Source organism: Pinus tabuliformis, chromosome 2_2 (genome assembly GCF_031772625.1).
Source record: "Pinus tabuliformis cultivar Carrire ecotype Pingquan chromosome 2_2, CPIR1, whole genome shotgun sequence".
Lineage (NCBI taxonomy): Eukaryota > Viridiplantae > Streptophyta > Pinopsida > Pinales > Pinaceae > Pinus > Pinus tabuliformis.
Genome location: NC_142300.1, coordinates 1,220,411,439 through 1,220,429,331, shown reverse-complemented (window position 1 = coordinate 1,220,429,331; position 17,893 = coordinate 1,220,411,439). Strand labels below are relative to the sequence as shown.

The 17,893-nt window shown below is 41.4% G+C and overlaps 1 protein-coding gene across 3 annotated transcripts in view; it reads left to right on the top strand.

Annotated features, from left to right (window-relative positions):
• LOC149197887 (uncharacterized) overlaps positions 1-17,893 on the top strand; it is a 408,075-nt gene that overhangs the window by 268,546 nt on the left and 121,636 nt on the right. The window lies entirely within an intron of this gene.

Sequence of the window (17,893 nt, the reverse complement as noted above, 5' to 3'; positions counted from 1 at the left end):
TTTTCAACATAACCTATCTGAGAAAATGTTTTATAAAAGAAATATATACCAAATACAATGAAGTCATATGCAGCTCTCTTGCAGGTGACTGATAAATTATAGCCATAACATGTGTAAGTATGGAGAGCAAAGAAATTACTTTCATATTATTGAATGTGTCATAGATTTCATTACGTATGAGAGATAATATGAAAGTTAGGGAACTACTTACATTGACTATTGAAGTTAATTGTGACTATTTGACATTAATTCACTTTATTAACATAGATAGCTTTATATACCATTACATGATAAAGTATCTTACTTAAAGTACATCATCATTATTAAATACTCTATTACCCCCCCTAATGATCAAACTGGAAATGGCTTTATCTCTAAGTTTTACAACCTTATTTGGACCAAGAACCTTGGTAAGAATGTCTGTAGTCTGCCCCCGAGTTGTACAGTATTGCAGCCCTGTGTTTCTATTATTTAATAGCTAGCGAATGAAGTGACAGTGTACCTCCACATGCTTTAATTCACTCATGAAATACAAGATTTTAAGCCAACTTAATCACATTTTAATTGTCCAATAAAGCTTAATTTGCTCAACTTGCAAATCAGCAGGTATTCCTCTCAGAATGAATCAAGTCACTTCACAAGCTATATCTACTTCTGCTTGATACTCTGGGTCTAAAGATGAAAGTGCAAGTGCTACTGCATGCTGTTTTTTTCTTCGACAAAAATATTGTACCTGTACTAAGATAAAAAGCATGTCATTTAGTAGACTTCATATAATCAACTAAGCCCTGCCCAATCTGAATAGTTGTAGCTCGTTAACTGGAAATACCCACCCATACAAAATACCATACTCACTGCAAAACCTAACTCTGACATTGTTGGTATAAGAGATATCAGGCTACCCACCAACAGTTTGTAGACTGACTCATAGCCAGTTCAGAGTTAGATTTGGCTGATAATTAAAGCCCTGTTACCCTGCAGCATGTGGGTGACCTGCAGGGAAATGTTTTCCCTTATTTGATCCAGCCATCCAGCCAACAGCCCCACTTTGATCCAAATGCGGCCATCTTCTTTTGCCTCTCAGCCACTCTCCACTCGGCCATCTTCTTTTGCCTCTCAGTCACTCTCCACTCAGCTTTTATTATTGTCTAGTCAATTCCCTGGATGAAGGTGGGTCTCCAAAGATGAGGTATGCTAACCATTTCTGTAGCATGGATCTTTCTTTTAATGATTTAAGGCATTTTAGCATGGATCAAGGGCTGATTCGAACAATGGACCACTCATCACCTTGGTGATTATCCTCCACCCTTAGTCCAGTTTGGCCTCCCTTGAGGCCTTTTTCTTTCCACTTTTCAAGAGGGGCATGAATAGGTTGTCTTGATTGATGATGTGTGTCCATGTCTTGTCTATATCTTCCACTTTCCATCCTTTTCCTTGGTCATCTCCTTTCTTTGGGTTGATTGGTCTCTGAGTAAAGGCTTGAAACTTGGCCCCAAGAGGTTGATAAAAAACCAAATAAAGCGACACCGAAAGAATAATTGAAAAAGGAAAAGGATGGCTGGGACAAATTATAAGTGCGTGGAAAAAACCCTAGCTTGAGTTCTACCCCCCTCATTAGCCATCACCCAACTCCTAGCATATTATGATATATCTAAATAAAAGGAACTTTTGATGTTCCAACCTTGATGAGCAATGAAACACTACATCTTAAGGGGGTATTTAATGCATCTTATTGAAGTTGGTAACCCAAGATATATATGCATAGAATAAGAAAGACAATAATTATAGAAAAGGTACACCTGAGGGGTTGCAAAAATAGGCCAAGGAAAAAGTTAACTTGGGCCGCCATGGTTGCTCCCTCTTCACTTCATTATTAATCAAGGACATTGGTTTTGTGGGTGGTGCAATGCAAAGGGGCATCATCCTTGAAGTATTTCCCCATGCCATTTCATCTTATTTCATTATCACCTTCTCATTGATGGGTTGACCTAGGAATTGTTCCTCCCCTTGAGTATAGAAGAAACTAATAGGGCTTGTTGATAGCCCTTCTATACTTAAGTGGGACAACTTTTTGATTTCCACTAGAAGATATTTGATGATGAGGTCAATGTGAAGTACTTTTATGTCTTGTATCATTAAATTTGGCCTGCGCTGGTACTCTTATGGTTTGATATACCTTTGATGTTGATCTCACTTGAATGCATGCACTGTGCAGGTGATTGCTTCAGGTTTCAATGGCCACCCCTTAAGGGATTAGATGTTGCTTTTTCAATCTTTCAGAGAAGTCGTCTAGCCCACTTCTACCTCCACTAGAGACATTTCTAGGTTTGTCGTTACACCTTTTGTGCAGGGCATTGGGGCATCCGATGATTCAATATTGTGAGCGAGGTCATTCTCTTCCTCCAAAGCCTTGGATGTTGACCATTTGAGATGGGACATTGCCTCCATTGATGATGTTCTCCAGGTCCCCGCAAGAAGCCCCCATGTTGGTTTTGCACCCTTCTTGATGGGATTTGACTTGTAGATGATGTTTCGATGATGATTAGTCAATTGAACTCCTTTGGAGGGGCTTGTACACCTTCTAAATTGAAGATGTTGCCTTTGGAGTCATGACGTCACGCTTCTGGAGCTTGCAGTTGTGACATATGTGCTTATATGACCCACTTCATGTTAAGGAGTGGTTTGATAATGATAAGGCAGACCCTTTAGAGCATGGAGATGGCATATGATGATTTTCCACCTTTTGATGCACATTTAACACTTATGGATGATAAAGGCATTTATTGAGCGTGACATCACCCTTGTTTAGCTACACAACTCACACGTGTGGGATAATTTAACTCTTTATGTTATTTTTTTAGTTGAGATGGCTACTTTTCAAGTTGGCACATGACCCAAATGTTGAAATTCAAATGGATGATTGAATTTCTGAGCATGATAATTATTTTTGACTAATATACATATCTTCTCTTAGTATTTACTTTGTTTAGTTATGTCATCAAGCAATTACACATTAACAATTTAGCGATTCAAATAGAGATTATGATGCATAAGAGAAAACAGATACCAGAGATTAGGCCAGAGTTCAGGGCAAAACCCACAAGGGGAAAACCCAGCAGTCCTCTCCTTATAGATTCTTCGTCAACAAGAGAAATCCTAGGCAAACTAACTAGTGATCCAAGTGCCAAGTCAAGCCTCCATCAACAACCCAAAGTCTGCCATGATTCTATTCTCAAGATCTTCAACAAGTCTGCCACATCCCTATCCTTAGATGCATGCCTTAGGTAGATCCCATTCTTCAATGATAATGATCTTTCCTGTAACTTGCGTTTTATAGAGATGACAACCCACTTTTAGCTTGCATTTCATAGAGATACCAGTCCTAACATAGCTCGCATTCTCCACAGAGATGATTGTCTTCCTGTAGTTCTTATTCTTCATAAATAATGGTGCCTCTGTAATTTCGTATACCATGGAAATATTTGCCTCAGACATCTGAATTCTTCTTCCATAAATGATCACCAAATTGCTTTTGAAATGGTGGAGAATAGGTAACAACATATAGTTGTTCGTTCATATGAAGGGATACGTCCTTTGGGTAGGTCGACTTGTCTTCTTGGAGGGCCAACTTGGTAGATCAGAGAAACAAATGACACTTACAAAAATTCAAATTTTACTTCTTTTACAAAGGTCACGAAGAACATATGCCCTTTTACATTTTCTTTTGACCAAAAAAAGAGCATGAAGAACATGCTAGAAGATAATACTTTTTTGTTTTTTGTTTTTACATAAAATACATATTGATATAATGACGATTGTGAAGACCAAACCTATTTATAATGGTCTTATTTAATGTACAATGACTCTAATGACTCATCATAAATCCTAGAAGTCCTCAATGGGGACTTTGACCTAAGACATGATGACCCAAGCATGAAACCCATGCTTTAATAAGTAATAATAATAATAATAAAATTTCCTTTTCATTCTTTTTCATAAGTACATTGCATAATGACTCAAAAACATTTATGAAGACCGAACCTAGTTACATTCTGCAACAGTTGGGCCTTCTAAGAGGCCTGATGAAGTCCATAGGTGCCATAATGAAAAATAGAACTCTGAAAAGTAGTGGACAAGGGGTTGGCCCCTTGTTCTCCAAATAATAAACCTGTGGTGCTCCCAATGGGTGCGGGGGCACACAAGTGTGCTCATGGGTCTCCAAATAGATCGAAGATGCCTATAGACTATTTGCAAGGGCTCAGATGATGGTGTAAGTGATGCCACATCATCATACAACCCCTTGTTCTCCAAATAATAAACCTGTGGTGCTCCCAATGGGTGCGGGGGCACACAAGTGTCCTCATGGGTCTCCAGATAGATCGAAGATGCCTATAGACTATCTGCATAAGTGATGCCACATCATCATACAGGTCCTGGGTCATCTACCAAGTGCATGATACAACTGTGGGGCCAGCTGGGCATGGTGAACCAGGTGCATCTTCCTCATCCAATAGATGAAACTCGAGCAATCATTGAACATCTCTGTGGATCCATGGAATGCTGTCTACTATTGTGGAGGCCCATGGATCTCTACACACACCGTACTTGTGCCAATGTAGCCCTCTAGAGAGTTAGGACCCCATATAGGGAGACCAAACCCAAAATGGAGACCATCTGCAATCCTGCATAAGATCCAATGCGTCCCCTTGCCTTCCAGTACAACAAGTCATTTAAAGAAATTGAGTTAAATAGCTTACAAACCATGGATCACAGGTGGGCACTTCATAATGGCATGCCCTTCCATAGTGGGCTTTGGCATGTGCTAATGTCTCCAAACTCCAGGGGGTTTAACCAAGTGCCTTATCGGGTGGTTTCTACTTTTAAAGGGGATGATATGATCAAGGTATATCCTTCAAATGGTGGTGGCATGTGATAAAGTGATGGAACAGAGTAGGGGATGGAGGGGGCAATCCTGGGTCACATGCCAAGGTAGAAGGGTAGCTAATAAAGGGAAAGCCCACACTTGGGTATGTATAGGAGAGAGCAATCGTGGTACATGAGTTACCCTGATGTTGATTTTTCCACCCTTCTTCATATGCCTTTTGCCTTTTATGATTTTTCTTTGGTTAATTGGACAAGGCTCAAGGAGTAAGAGCATGATATGTAAAGTATAGTAGTGGATAACCCCTTTGAGGTGGGGCGGTTGTTTGCTCACCAGGGGTTGGGACAATCATGGGTTCCTGAATGAAAAAAGAGGCTCATCTAGGGCCTATAGGAACCAAGTTGATGGCCATTGGAATGGGGTAGAGCTCTTGCATTGGCTTTTGCCCACGTGCTAAATATGTTTGCCCCAACCATGTTTTTCATTTTGTGGTACATTTTCCTGTTGAATGTGGCCAAATATGCTTTTACTTTTCTTTTCAGCTGCATCAACCTCCAGGGCATCGTTCCACGCTCGACCTAAGGTGTGGGCAAGGGGAAGGGGAGGTTAACCCTATGTGGACCAAATGGAGGAATGTGGACTCAGGAGTGAGAATGATGAATGGGGTTATAATGAGCGGAGGGGGAGCGGGACCACGTAACCAAAATCAAGGTTTCCCATGAAGTACTATCCCGAGCGCCCAAAGGTCAGTAAAAGAGATCCCACCGGACTAGGGCCCAAGGGTAACATCCAAAAGAGGTCTAGGGGATAATAGCACAGACCTAGCTTACTCTTTCTGCCGAATCCACCCATTAATTCATTCCCAAAAGTCTCCATGTTAAGTAAACTACAATACTCAATTACCAAATGACAAGGTATACCTTTAGGTTTGGGAGGCCCACCTTCAAACACACGATCATGACAGATGGGTGAGGGACCACATGATTGGCTCAGGTGGCGGAGAAGTGGCACAACGAGCTAGTTAGTGGCTGCAAGGGGCTCCTGGTTGTCGGCTGAGGACCATCTTGGAGAAATTTTTTCTCCTAGGGATATCACCCACAAAATGGTGGGTAACATGACCTAGACAAGCCCCTCTATCATTAAGGAACCCATGATTGTCCAAACCCCTGGTGGGCAATAAACCGCCCCACCTTAATAGGGTACTCACTGCTACATCTCACACATCATGCTCTCCATGCCCTGGAGCCCCGAGCAGTTATGAAGAAAATCAATAAAGGCAAAAGGCATATGAAGAAGGGTGGAAAAACAAAGGTCGGGGTAACTCTTGTACCACGATTTGCTCCCTCCTACACCTATATACCCAAGTGTGGGCTTTCCTTGTTATAGCTACCCAATGGACCTTGACATGTGGTCTAGATGTTTCCCCTAATCCCCATTCCATTCTAACTTTACATCATTTGCCACTTGCCTCTTAAAGGATGTACTATGGACATGCCATGCCCTTTAGAGGTTGAAACCATGTAATAGGGTCCTTGGTTAACCCCCTATTTGAGCTTGGAAACACTTGTACTTGCCAAAACCCACTATGGATGGGCATGCCACCAAGAAGTGCCCCATTGATCCCATAGCTTATAAGCATTATTACTTGATTATGCTAATGATTTGTTGTATTGGAGGGAAAGGGGATGCATTGGATCTTTTGCAGAATTGCAAGTGGGTCTTCAGTTAGGGCTTGGTCTCCCTATATGGGGTCCTAGCCCTCCAGAGGGCCACATTGACACTTGTAGGGTGAGCATTGAGGGCAATGTTGCACGAAGCGGGGACGTTTTTTGGATGCGGATTTGCGGAAGCGTCATTTCCCAAAATTTAGGAAGCGAAGCGTCTACCATATATATATATATATTATTTTTTTGCATTTATATTCAAAAAAGACTTCCAAAATACCAAATTAGTTGTACAAGACATGAAAACATGCATAATTTTCCATAAATCAAGATAGATATGATATCCATTCAAGGCAATCCAGCACACACTTATGAACAGATGTCGATACTTCAGTTACAGTAATTCGAGCTGTGCACTGCAACGATGCACTTCCTCTCTTGTTGACTGAGCACTATAATGCATTATATACGTAGGATTGATTACTGTTCTATTTCCACAAATTGTCCTCAACTGTTTGCATGGTATCCTCAGAAGTTTACATGTATTAGTTCAGTTTTATTCTAGCAGCTTTCTAATTTTGACTTCAGAGTTCAGTCTAAGTTGAGTTAGGTAAGATGTATGCAGTCCAATTGAGAGGACAGATCTCTAGGAGAATGCATGGTTGCAAGCATCAGATCATCTACAGTAGAGATGCACTTACCTGGTTTATAACTTTATCTATGCCCTCAGGACTGACTCGGTGGAGGAAAGGGCCGAGTTGGCCGAGTCAGCCATGACTCGGCCGAGTCATGGCTTACTCGGCCAAATGAACCATTTCCTCCACCAAGTCAGTCCTGAGGGCATCGAATCGGACCAACTCGGCCGTTTCCGTTTCGGAACGGCCGTTTCTTAAAACACTGATCCATTGTACATCAATGATTAATTATTCCAACATCAACTATCTAGATGCATCAACCATCTAGAATCTAGATTCCTCTTCTCTTGTCTAGGCTTTGCCTCTACTTGATTCTTTAGGGATATTAGTCAACATTGCCCAATTTTGATCAAATGGCCTAATCCAAGCCTTGTAATATGGTAGAGAAAGATTAACATGCCTGATCAATGATTTTGACTTGAGTGAAGGGTACATTTTTGACAAGGCCATGACAAAGGAGTTCAACAATCAACAACACCAACACTAGTGTATATATAGGGCTCGGTGCTCTTGATTAAATGCCAATTACATGCCCTCATACATGATATAATACAATGAAACGCCACAATCCCATTGATGTTGAAAATTGTTAAGTCTGCTGAATTTTGAATGGGATATGAAATTCTATTTTCTCCATATGAAGTCTGATGAGGTTGGAACCACTCTCAAACATCCTGAGTCATTTCATGGTAATGTTAAAAATTTAAGTAAAAGAATGAAAATGAAAGATAAAGGAGAATGTCACTTTTACTTTGAGCATTTAACATTACCATTAGGGAGCATCAAGGGGCACCTTGGGAGTATTCGGAAAGCATAGTTCCTCACGTAATAATTTCGATCATACATACTATCCTTCTATAGTTCCTTGCAAGTACATACTATCCTTCTACCTAATTGAAACTTCCCCCCAAAAAAAAACAAAAAGAGCCCCACGGAACTGTGTGAATCGTCCACCTTCTCTCGGATCCGCTCGCCATCCGCGACGGATACGCGCCCGAACCTCCACGAATCTGTAGCCGATCCTTTTCGGATTCGTGGATCGGGCAGCGAAAACCGCAGATTGGGCTCCGCCACCTTATCCTTATTCTTGGTGGGGGGATGGGGGGACGGTTCCTGCAACTATGGTTGAGAGCCATGGGCCTCTACCATAGCCGAGATGACTTCATGGATCCCCAACAATGTTCAATGATTGCTCATATTCCACCTTTTGGATGAGGATGATGCCCCTGGTCCACCATGCCTAGCCGGCTCCACAAATGCACCATAGACTTGGCTGATGTTCCAGGGTCTAGTGGATTGTTCCCTGCTGCAAAGGCAGGGTTTATATCATCATTCCAACTCTTACAGATGGTCTATAGGCATTTTCGACCCATATGGAGACCCATGAGGGTGACCTTTGTGCCCCCACACCCACTTGAGAGCACCACAGGGTTTTTGTTTGAGAATAAGGGTCGACCCCCTTATCCACTATGATGGGTGTCCATTCCTATATTATGGCACCCTTTGGACTTCATTAGGCCTCCTCAAAGGCCCAACAACTCACTCAATTGATCATTCGACCCTCTTGAGAGGCTTACTCATGTATTATTGAGCTATTTGGTGGGCTTGTCACCAAAAATTGTTGTTATTATGCACATTATTTTATTCTAGGGGCTAAATTAGGCCTAATTAGCTAAATTAAATTCATTAGGAAGTGTATAAATAGAAGTGAGATGAATCATTTGGATCATCATCACTTGGATTGGATCATATCTTCTTGTGAGATTTTCGCTATCTTTTGAGGATGAGATTTTTGGGATGAATGGATGAATTTTGATGTTTGGATAATCTTCTTTGTCTTGGAGCTTCTATGATTGGCATATCTTGGTGATTGGATATATTCTTCTTACATGTAAGTACTATTTCGATGCTATTCTTGTTATTTATGTTGCTGCATTCATGATGCTGGGATTTTCGCTATTCTAGGGTTAATTTGTTGCTTTTCTTGTAACGAAATTGTGGAAATTGAATCTCTAAATAGTGTTGTATCATGTATGGGCCATGTTTGAATGAATGAATATTCCTAGAGACAATCTTGTTGAATTTGTCTTGATAAGTCACCAAATATTGCTAAACGAAGTGTAAATGACCTTGAAGCTGCTTCCATTAAGCCCTAAAGCTTATTGAAGTTGCTTTTTATGCCTCCTTGACAAGTGGAAATCAATCCAAACTCTAAATATTCCATGACTCCATCTCTCCCAAAGGACAAAGCAGTGATCCTACTCTGGTGATCACCTTAAAGCTCAGATTTTCCCTTCACCTTCCTTTTTTCTTGGTCTAGCCCCACTAGGTCTCATAGGGCATCGAATTTCTTGCAAACCAGCCACTCTAAAATTTCAATCTCGTGGCATCTACTGCGTTGGAGAGTCTCCTAGGCATCCTCCAAATTTGAAGCCATTCTGATGGTTGGATTCTCAGATATCCCAAGCCCTAGCTTTGAGACCGAATTTTTCCCTTGGTTTCCTTAGGCAAGTAAGCTCATTGGGATCATTGCATTACCCGTCATTGAAAATTCTTTCTTTGATCCACTTCTCCTCCCTAATTAGGTCAAGAACATCATTAGTTGCTCAATCCTATCCCCTTGACCTAACTTGTTGTCCACTTGGTCTGGTGTGGTCCCATAACTTCTGGAAGATAATTATTCAAAGACCATTTGGAAACCAAGTCTTCATAAGGGTTTAGGACTGGGTCCCTCCTTATGGAATCTCATTCCCAAAAGCTAGTCCCTAAGACCCTCTTGGCTCTTCTTGGAGAGCCTTTCATCTTGCCTCTTGGGCAAGCAAGCCATATATTGAGCCTCTGTTATGAATAGGCCTCTTTAGGAATCACTCTTGTCTGTCTATTGTTCAATTCGTCTAGGTGATTCCTTCATATCGTGTCTCCTCCCAACTGTGAAAGTTCGTAAAGAGTAGGGATCTTTAGGTGAGGTGACAGTGGGCTATAGCTCCATGTTGCCCTTGACCTAGCAGTTGTGTTAAAATTGGCAACTAGGGCCAAATTCCAGCTTGGGACAGCTCATATGATGAAGATGATTATTACATTGGATTCCTCTTTTCGAGAGGTCCAGATTTGATCGAAGGATCATCTCATTCGGACAAGCATAAGTGTGATTTTGAATTTATTTCTCACATGCACAAATTGTTAAGGTCGGCCTCAGCGTAATGTAGGCTTAAGAAGCCCAATAGATCTGTTCTTTCCGCCTCATCGAATTGTATAAATATGAGTGACCTCTCACCTCATTTGGACAACACTCACTCATCCTTTCTTCTCTCTCCTAATCAGATTGGTTCGTACAACTTGGGGATCATTTCTCTCTCTCACACACACTTGTGGATGAAGGACAAATTTCTGGGATAGATTGCAGGCCGAAAATTTCAGAGTTTCAAGACAACGTTGACCAGAGGGTTATTGACCAGGTTTGACTGGGTTTTTGAGGGCATAAGATCAATCTCCTTAGGCCACATTTCTGGGAACAAAATTTGAGGTTTTATGGTCATGTTGACCTGCGTTGACTTCAGGGTGACCATAGAAAATCACCATAGATTTTTCTCTCCTTTGATCGAGTTTCACTGAGTTGTTTTGGGCTGCATTTGACCTCCTGTTCAGGCCGAGTTTGACCAAGGAAGACCGAGTTGCATTGGTGAAGTTTTGCTAATGTTTTGACCAACGTTAAATTTTTGGTTAGGGCAAGTTTGATTGCAGAATTTTACAGGGCTGATTTCACTGTGTATTGGGCAAGTGAATTTGATTTTTGTACTCTGTCTCTCTGCTGAACTATTGGATAATAATAAGAAGATTTGATCAAAGGGTTTACCCCATATTGGGGTATTTCCCTGGCCAAATCTATTGTCCTCTTATCTTGGCTTGTCTTCAACATATGTTTTTATGTTCTATCTGTGTTTACTGTCAACTTGATTAAGTTAAGGTGATTGCTACTGGAAATAATTGGCAATTGACATTGGGCTGCTAAAGGAACATTGAAGTAAATTGTGCTAAACATAGAACATACCATTGTTATCTAAATTTAACATGGTATCAGAGCTCAGCTGAAGACAAAGCCCAAGCAAGAGTGAGGAAAAACAATCAGTAAGGGAAGCTGTTGGACAAGAACTTGGAACTAGTCCCAATGATGACTACATCTTACTTCAAATCCAAGGACAAGCTTAAGACAAATCCAACGATCATGCATGGAAGATGTCTTTGGATTTGACTTTGGAAGAAAATGATGTTATGGACTATGTCAAAGGAAGAGTAGTGGAGCCTCCTTCAAATGCACCCCTTGCTGCAGAAACAAAGTAAAAGAAAGGTGAGGTTAAACCTAAGAAAATTATTGTTGATTCTATTCACAAGCCTTTGGTTGCCTATATTCCTGATTTTGAAAAGAGTGTCCTCACGAGAAGGATACTCCAAGAGATGATGATAACAATAACAACAACCACAAAGGTAATGGAATTCAAAGGAACAATAGGTTCAACAACCAAGGAAAGAGGAATTCTCCCGTTACTCGATAAGGAAATGGTCGTCCTCCCAAGAAGTCGAGAAACTCTAGGTATGAAGAAGCTAATGTTGTAGAGAAGCAAAAATAATTTTATCTTATTTCTGCCCACACCGCCGCCTCTCCTTCGGTTACATTGGATCATTGGTTGATTGATAGTGGTGCCTCAAGGCACTTCATTGGGTACAAGGAGGCCCTCTCAAACTTGATTGAAAAGAAGAAAAATATGGAGATTATACTTGGGGATAATGCCACTTATCCTATGAAAGGAATTGGGACTGTTATTCTTCACTTAAATCAAGGTCAAACCCTTTATTTACAAGAAACGTTGTATGTACCTGATCTGAAAAAGAACCTAGTTTCTATTTCCGCGATGGAAGATAAAGGTTTCAAGGTGATATTCGTTGATGGGAAGGTTCGTGTTTGGCAAAGGAACTCGAAAGGTGCATTCACACTTGGATTTAGGGTTGAAGGTCTCTATCAGGTTGGAGGAAGTTCGTTGGGAGCAATGACTTGCGATACTTCTCTTCAATCCGAATTATGGCACCGAAGAATTTCTTGCCTTCATTACAAAGCCTTACCTGATGTAAGGAAGATGGTCACAGGTATGCCCAAATTCAATTTAGATCATGAAGGAGTTTGTTAGGGTTGTGTTGCTGGAAAACATGCAAGGGGACCATTCCTCTCAAGTGAAAGTCAAACTACCGATATTCTTCAATTGGTCCTTTCCGATCTATCAGGTATGTTGCTTGTAACATCTTTGGGAAGATATTTGTACTATGCAATTTTTGTGGATGACTTTTCTCGCAAAACATGGATCTATTTCTTAAAGAAGAAGGACAAAGTGTTCAAATGGTTCCGCTCTTTCAAAGCCTTGGTCGAGAATCAAACATGGAAGAAGATCAAAATATTCAGGACTGATAGTTGAACCAAATATGAGTCAAATGAATTCAATGACTATTGTAGAGATGCTGGCATTAGGAGGGAGACCACTATTGCATATACTCCTGAACAAAATGGTGTTGCCGAAAGGAAGCATCAAACTATCATAGAAGCCACCCATGCCATGCTTCATGATCAAGGTCTACCAATGTTCTTATGGGGAGAAGCTGCCAACACTGTTGTGTATGTTCAAAATAAATGCCCACATCAAGCATTGGACTTCAAAACACCCAAAGAAGTATTCACCAATGAGAAACTTGCTGTTTCTCATTTTATAATTTTTGGTTGTCTTGTATATTTTCATGTGCCGAAAGAGAAAAGAAACAAGCTTGATGCATCTGGGAAGAAAGGAACATTTGTGGGCTATAGTGAAACTTCGAAAGCATATAGAAGTTATGTGCCTGGTCAAAGAGAAGTGGAAATAAGTCATGATGTCACTTTCGTTGAAGATTCTACCCTTAGGAAAGTCTGAGATCTTCCTATCCCTAGGAAGGACAATAAAAACGATGGAGGAAAGCAGGATGAATCTTTGACAGGTGATCCAATGCCCGATGTTGAAGGTTTGATGAATCCCATTGATCCACCTCCTAGTGAGCTCTCTACTTCATGAAAAAGACCTTTGTGGCTCAAAGACACTTTTGAAGATGCCGAGATACATGTACTAAGGGGAACTTTTCGTGAAAGCAAGAAGCCGAAAAGGTACCAAGGTTACTTCACTACCATCAGTACCATTGTACAATCTGAGCCATGTATGTTCGAAGAAGCCATGAAGCACCAAGTCTGGAAGGATTCGATGAATGAGGAATATGAGTTGATCATGAAGAATGATGCCTGGAATGTGGTTCCTAGACCTAAGGACAATTCATTGGTCACTTCAAAATGGCTTTACAAAATCAAACATGGAGCTGGTGGGAGTGCTGAAAAGTTCAAGGCCAAGTTCATTGCTCGAGGCTTTTTTGAAAAGGAAGGAGTAGAATATGATGAGATATTTGCACCGGTTGCTCGATATACCACCATCCGTTCAATCATAGCCCTTGCTGCCTTGCAAGGATGGAGCCTACACCAAATGGATGCCAAAACTGCCTTCTTGCATGGCTTGCTTAAGGAGAAAGTCTATGTAGAACAACTCGAGGGGTTCGAAGTTCAAGATCATAAGACACATGTATGCAGGTTGAGGAAAGCAATCTATGGGTTGAATCAAGCCCCCAGGGCTTGGTATGAGAGGATAGATAGCTATCTTATGAAGCTGGGATTTACAAGGAGTGAAGCTGACCTGAACCTATACTTCAAGGTTGAAAAGGACAAGCCTCTCATTCTGGTTCTTTATGTGGATGATCTCTTTTTGACAGGTGATGACCCTCTCATTCATCAATGCAAGAGGGAGTTGGCTTCCGAATTTGAGATGAAGGCCCTAGGACTAATGCACTATTTCCTAGGGCTGGAAGTTTGGCAAAATCTAGGTGAGATTTTGCTTTCTCAAGGAAAATATATTGTGACGCTGCTTGAGAGATCTGGGATTGTGGATTGCAAGTCTGTGTCTATTCTGATGGAACTCAACTTCAAGAAGCTATGTGGAAGTGCTGCTGGGCCACGATTGGTGTACCCTTTCGAGTATCGTCAACTTGTGGGGGCTCTTCTGTTCTTGGTAAACTCCCACCCTGACATCTGGTTCGCTGTGAACACGTTGAGGCAATCTATCGTCGACCCTCATAACATTCATTGGATTGTTGCTAAGAATCTCTTGAGATATCTCTGGGGCACAATCCACTATGGATTGAGATACACTGTCGAGAATTTGATGTTACATGGATATACAGATGCTGAGTGGGTTGGTAGTGTGGTGGATCGTAAGAGCACGCCTGGGTGTTGCTTCTCTTTGGGGTCTGCTTCAATATCTTGGATGAGAAAGAAGCATAAATTGGTTGCTTTAAGCACCGTCGAGGCCGAATACATTGCTGCGAGTATGGCCTTTTGTGAAGCTGTGTTGTTTAGGAAGCTCTTCAGTGAGCTATTTAAGCACATGTTGGATACCACTATGATCTTCTATGACAACCAGAGTGGGATTCACCTTTTAGAGAATCCCATGTTCCACGACTGCTCTAAGCACATTGATATCAGGTACCACTTTATCTGGGATATGGTACCATGGGGAGAAATAGGGCTCCAACACATCAGGACGGATGAGCAGGTCACAAATATTCTCACAAAGCCTTTGGGGAAGGTCAAATTCTTAACCATCCAAGAGAGTCTTGGAGTTGTGGAAAGACCCTCCTATGAGGGTCCCGTATGAGTTGGATACTGAGCTCTGGGAGCTCTTGGGGGCTTGGGGTACTTCTTGGAGCTATGAGCAACCATAGGGTGAGTGGTTAACCTTCCCCTGTGATACCCCGTGATGGTTGACATGTGTGTAGGTTGAGTGATTCACCTTCCCCTACGATTGACATATGCATAGGATGAGTGGTTCACGTTGTCCTATGGCATATGAGCAGGATGAGTGGTTCACCTTTAGTTAATTTGGTTCACAAAAACGCGAAATGGTCATGACCATATTTGATATATTGTCTTTGGGGTCTGGACAAGGTTCTTTTGCAGTGTACCCCTTTATAGTCTGGTCAAGAACATTTCTACTTACCTTTAGGTAAGGCTTTATGATGTTGAAATATCAATATTTTTTTTTGTAACTCAGAGGAACCCAGTAGCTTGTCTGACACGTAACTACCAGTAAATCTCTGGGGGGCTCTGATATTTCCTCCTGCCCGTATCCTGAGTCATAACAAGGGGTATTTGAACTTGGGTCTTTTGAGTTTCAATGATTTCACATTACTCAAAGTAACTAATTGACCTTCCCCCCTAGGACATAAATATCAATGTCGATGCCCTAACATACATCCTACCCATGGAGTCCGAGACTCATGGGAAGTACCTCTCATCTGGCCAATGAGTTGGGAAAAGTGGTTAGGGACCACAACACTACCTATGCGCATCGTGTACTGCCATACTTCCTATGACTAGGATGCATGGTTCTCAAAAACATGATTTGGGATCAAGGACTAACTTTTGTCAGTGGAGAGTGGTAAGGTCTTGTGACTCACTCTATATCACCTTCTTCTTCATTATTACATCATGGTTCAACAGAACAGAGCAGTGATGACAAAGATGGTACATGATGATAGGATGACATGATGATGACAAATGGATTGGCAGGTGGAGTTCTCCCTAGTTGAGTTGGAGTGTTAAAATTGGCAACTAGGGCCAAATTCCACCTTGGGATAACTCATATGATGGAGATGATTATTGCATTGGATTCCTATTTTTGAGAGGTCCAAATTTGATCTAAAGATCATCTCATTTGGGCAAGCAGAAGTGTGATTTTGAATTTATTCTCTCACAAGCACAAATTGTTAAGGTAGGCCTTAGCTTAATGTAGGCTCAAGAAGCCCAATAGATGTGTCCTTTCACCCTCAATGAATTGTATATATAGGAGTGACCTCTCACCTCATTTGGACATCACTCACTCATCATTTCTTCTCTCCCCTAATCAGATTGGTTTGTACAACTTGGGGATCATCTTGTTAATTTTCTTAGGGCAACGTTGTTCTTTACCATGATAGTTGCATTTAATCATAAATACATTAAGTTCACCTCATATTATTCAAATCTACACCATTATACATCATCATATGCAATAACATAGAAAGAAACAACATCACCATCATCATTATCATCATCAATGCAGCGGAACATAAAAAGGAACAATAGAAGAAAGCATGCATGCATAGAGACACCAGGATTGGTCCGAGACTAGGGCAAAACCCACTATGGGGAAAACCCTTGCAAATCTTCTTCTTCTTCTTAGATCGTCATCAAAAGTTACAGCAGAGAGTACAATGATTCATCACTTTATCTATGCAACAAAAACAATAATGATATCTATGAAACAAATCTTAATCATGTTAGGAATCAGAACCCTTATACTGATGGAAGTAATGAGCTGTCATAAACTGATGTCGACTGAAGTATACTGTTGTCACTGTGTCGATCACTGCTGAGTGTTGCTGTCACTGTGTCGAATCACTGTTGAGTACTGCTGTCACTGATCACTGAGCCCAATACATATAATTGCAGCGGAAACTAACAAATTAGATCTACAGATCTACAGATCTGTATAACAAAAGAGAGAGACTCGGATCTACCTGATCTGTAGCAGAGAAACCCAGATCCACCGATCTGTAGCAGAGAGAACCAGATCCACTGATCTATAACATAGAGAACCAGATCCACTAATCTGTGATAGAGAGAACCAGATCCATTGATCTGTAATAGAGAGAACCAGATCCACTGATCTGTGAAGTTAGTTGATGATGAGATGCCAAAGACCCCAGATCCAAAGCTGGGTCGCTCTCATCACCATTGTCTATGAGCGACTGAAAACCTCAGAGTCGCACTCATATAGACAATATCCGAGCGACTATAACTGCATAGTCGCTCCCTGGGGGTCTCTGTGCCTGCGACTATGGCCCTGAGCCATAGTCGCTCTCTTATCGGGCTATCCGAGTGACTATCAAAGCATAGTCGCACTCTCACAGTGCTGATCTGAGCGACTATGCTGGCAGGGTCGCTCGCTAGGCTTCTTGGTGCGAGCGACCGAGGAATAGAAGCCTCTGAACCCAGAGTCACTCCCTCCGAACTACCTCCGAGCGACTACTGTTGCACAATTGCTCCCTTGCCCACTTTGGTCGAAAATCTTTAGTTCTGTGCCAGCGACTGAGATCCATAATACCCTAACTCAGAGCGAACCCTTCGCCTGTGATCTTAGATCTAATGAGGACTTCCGTCGATGAACCTGTGCGAGCCAAGACAAAGTAGAAGAATAGAAACATAACTTGAGTGTGTCCAAATGAGCTTGAGGTTGCTTCCTTTTATAGGCTATCTTGAGGGTTCACTTGGGGTTAAGACTGACCCAAGCAGTTACTCATGTGGTTGGGGCCGGCCTACTCCATAATACATGTGTGAATAAAATAATTCATAACTTAACTTTTGCTTGACGAAATCAAGTGATGTTTAGGTCGATTTTGGTCCTCTCGAAAGGAGGAATCTAATGCAATCATTATCTTGGTCATTTGAGCTGTTTAAGGTGGAATTTTACTACAGTTGCAAAAATTAACACTCCTCTCAA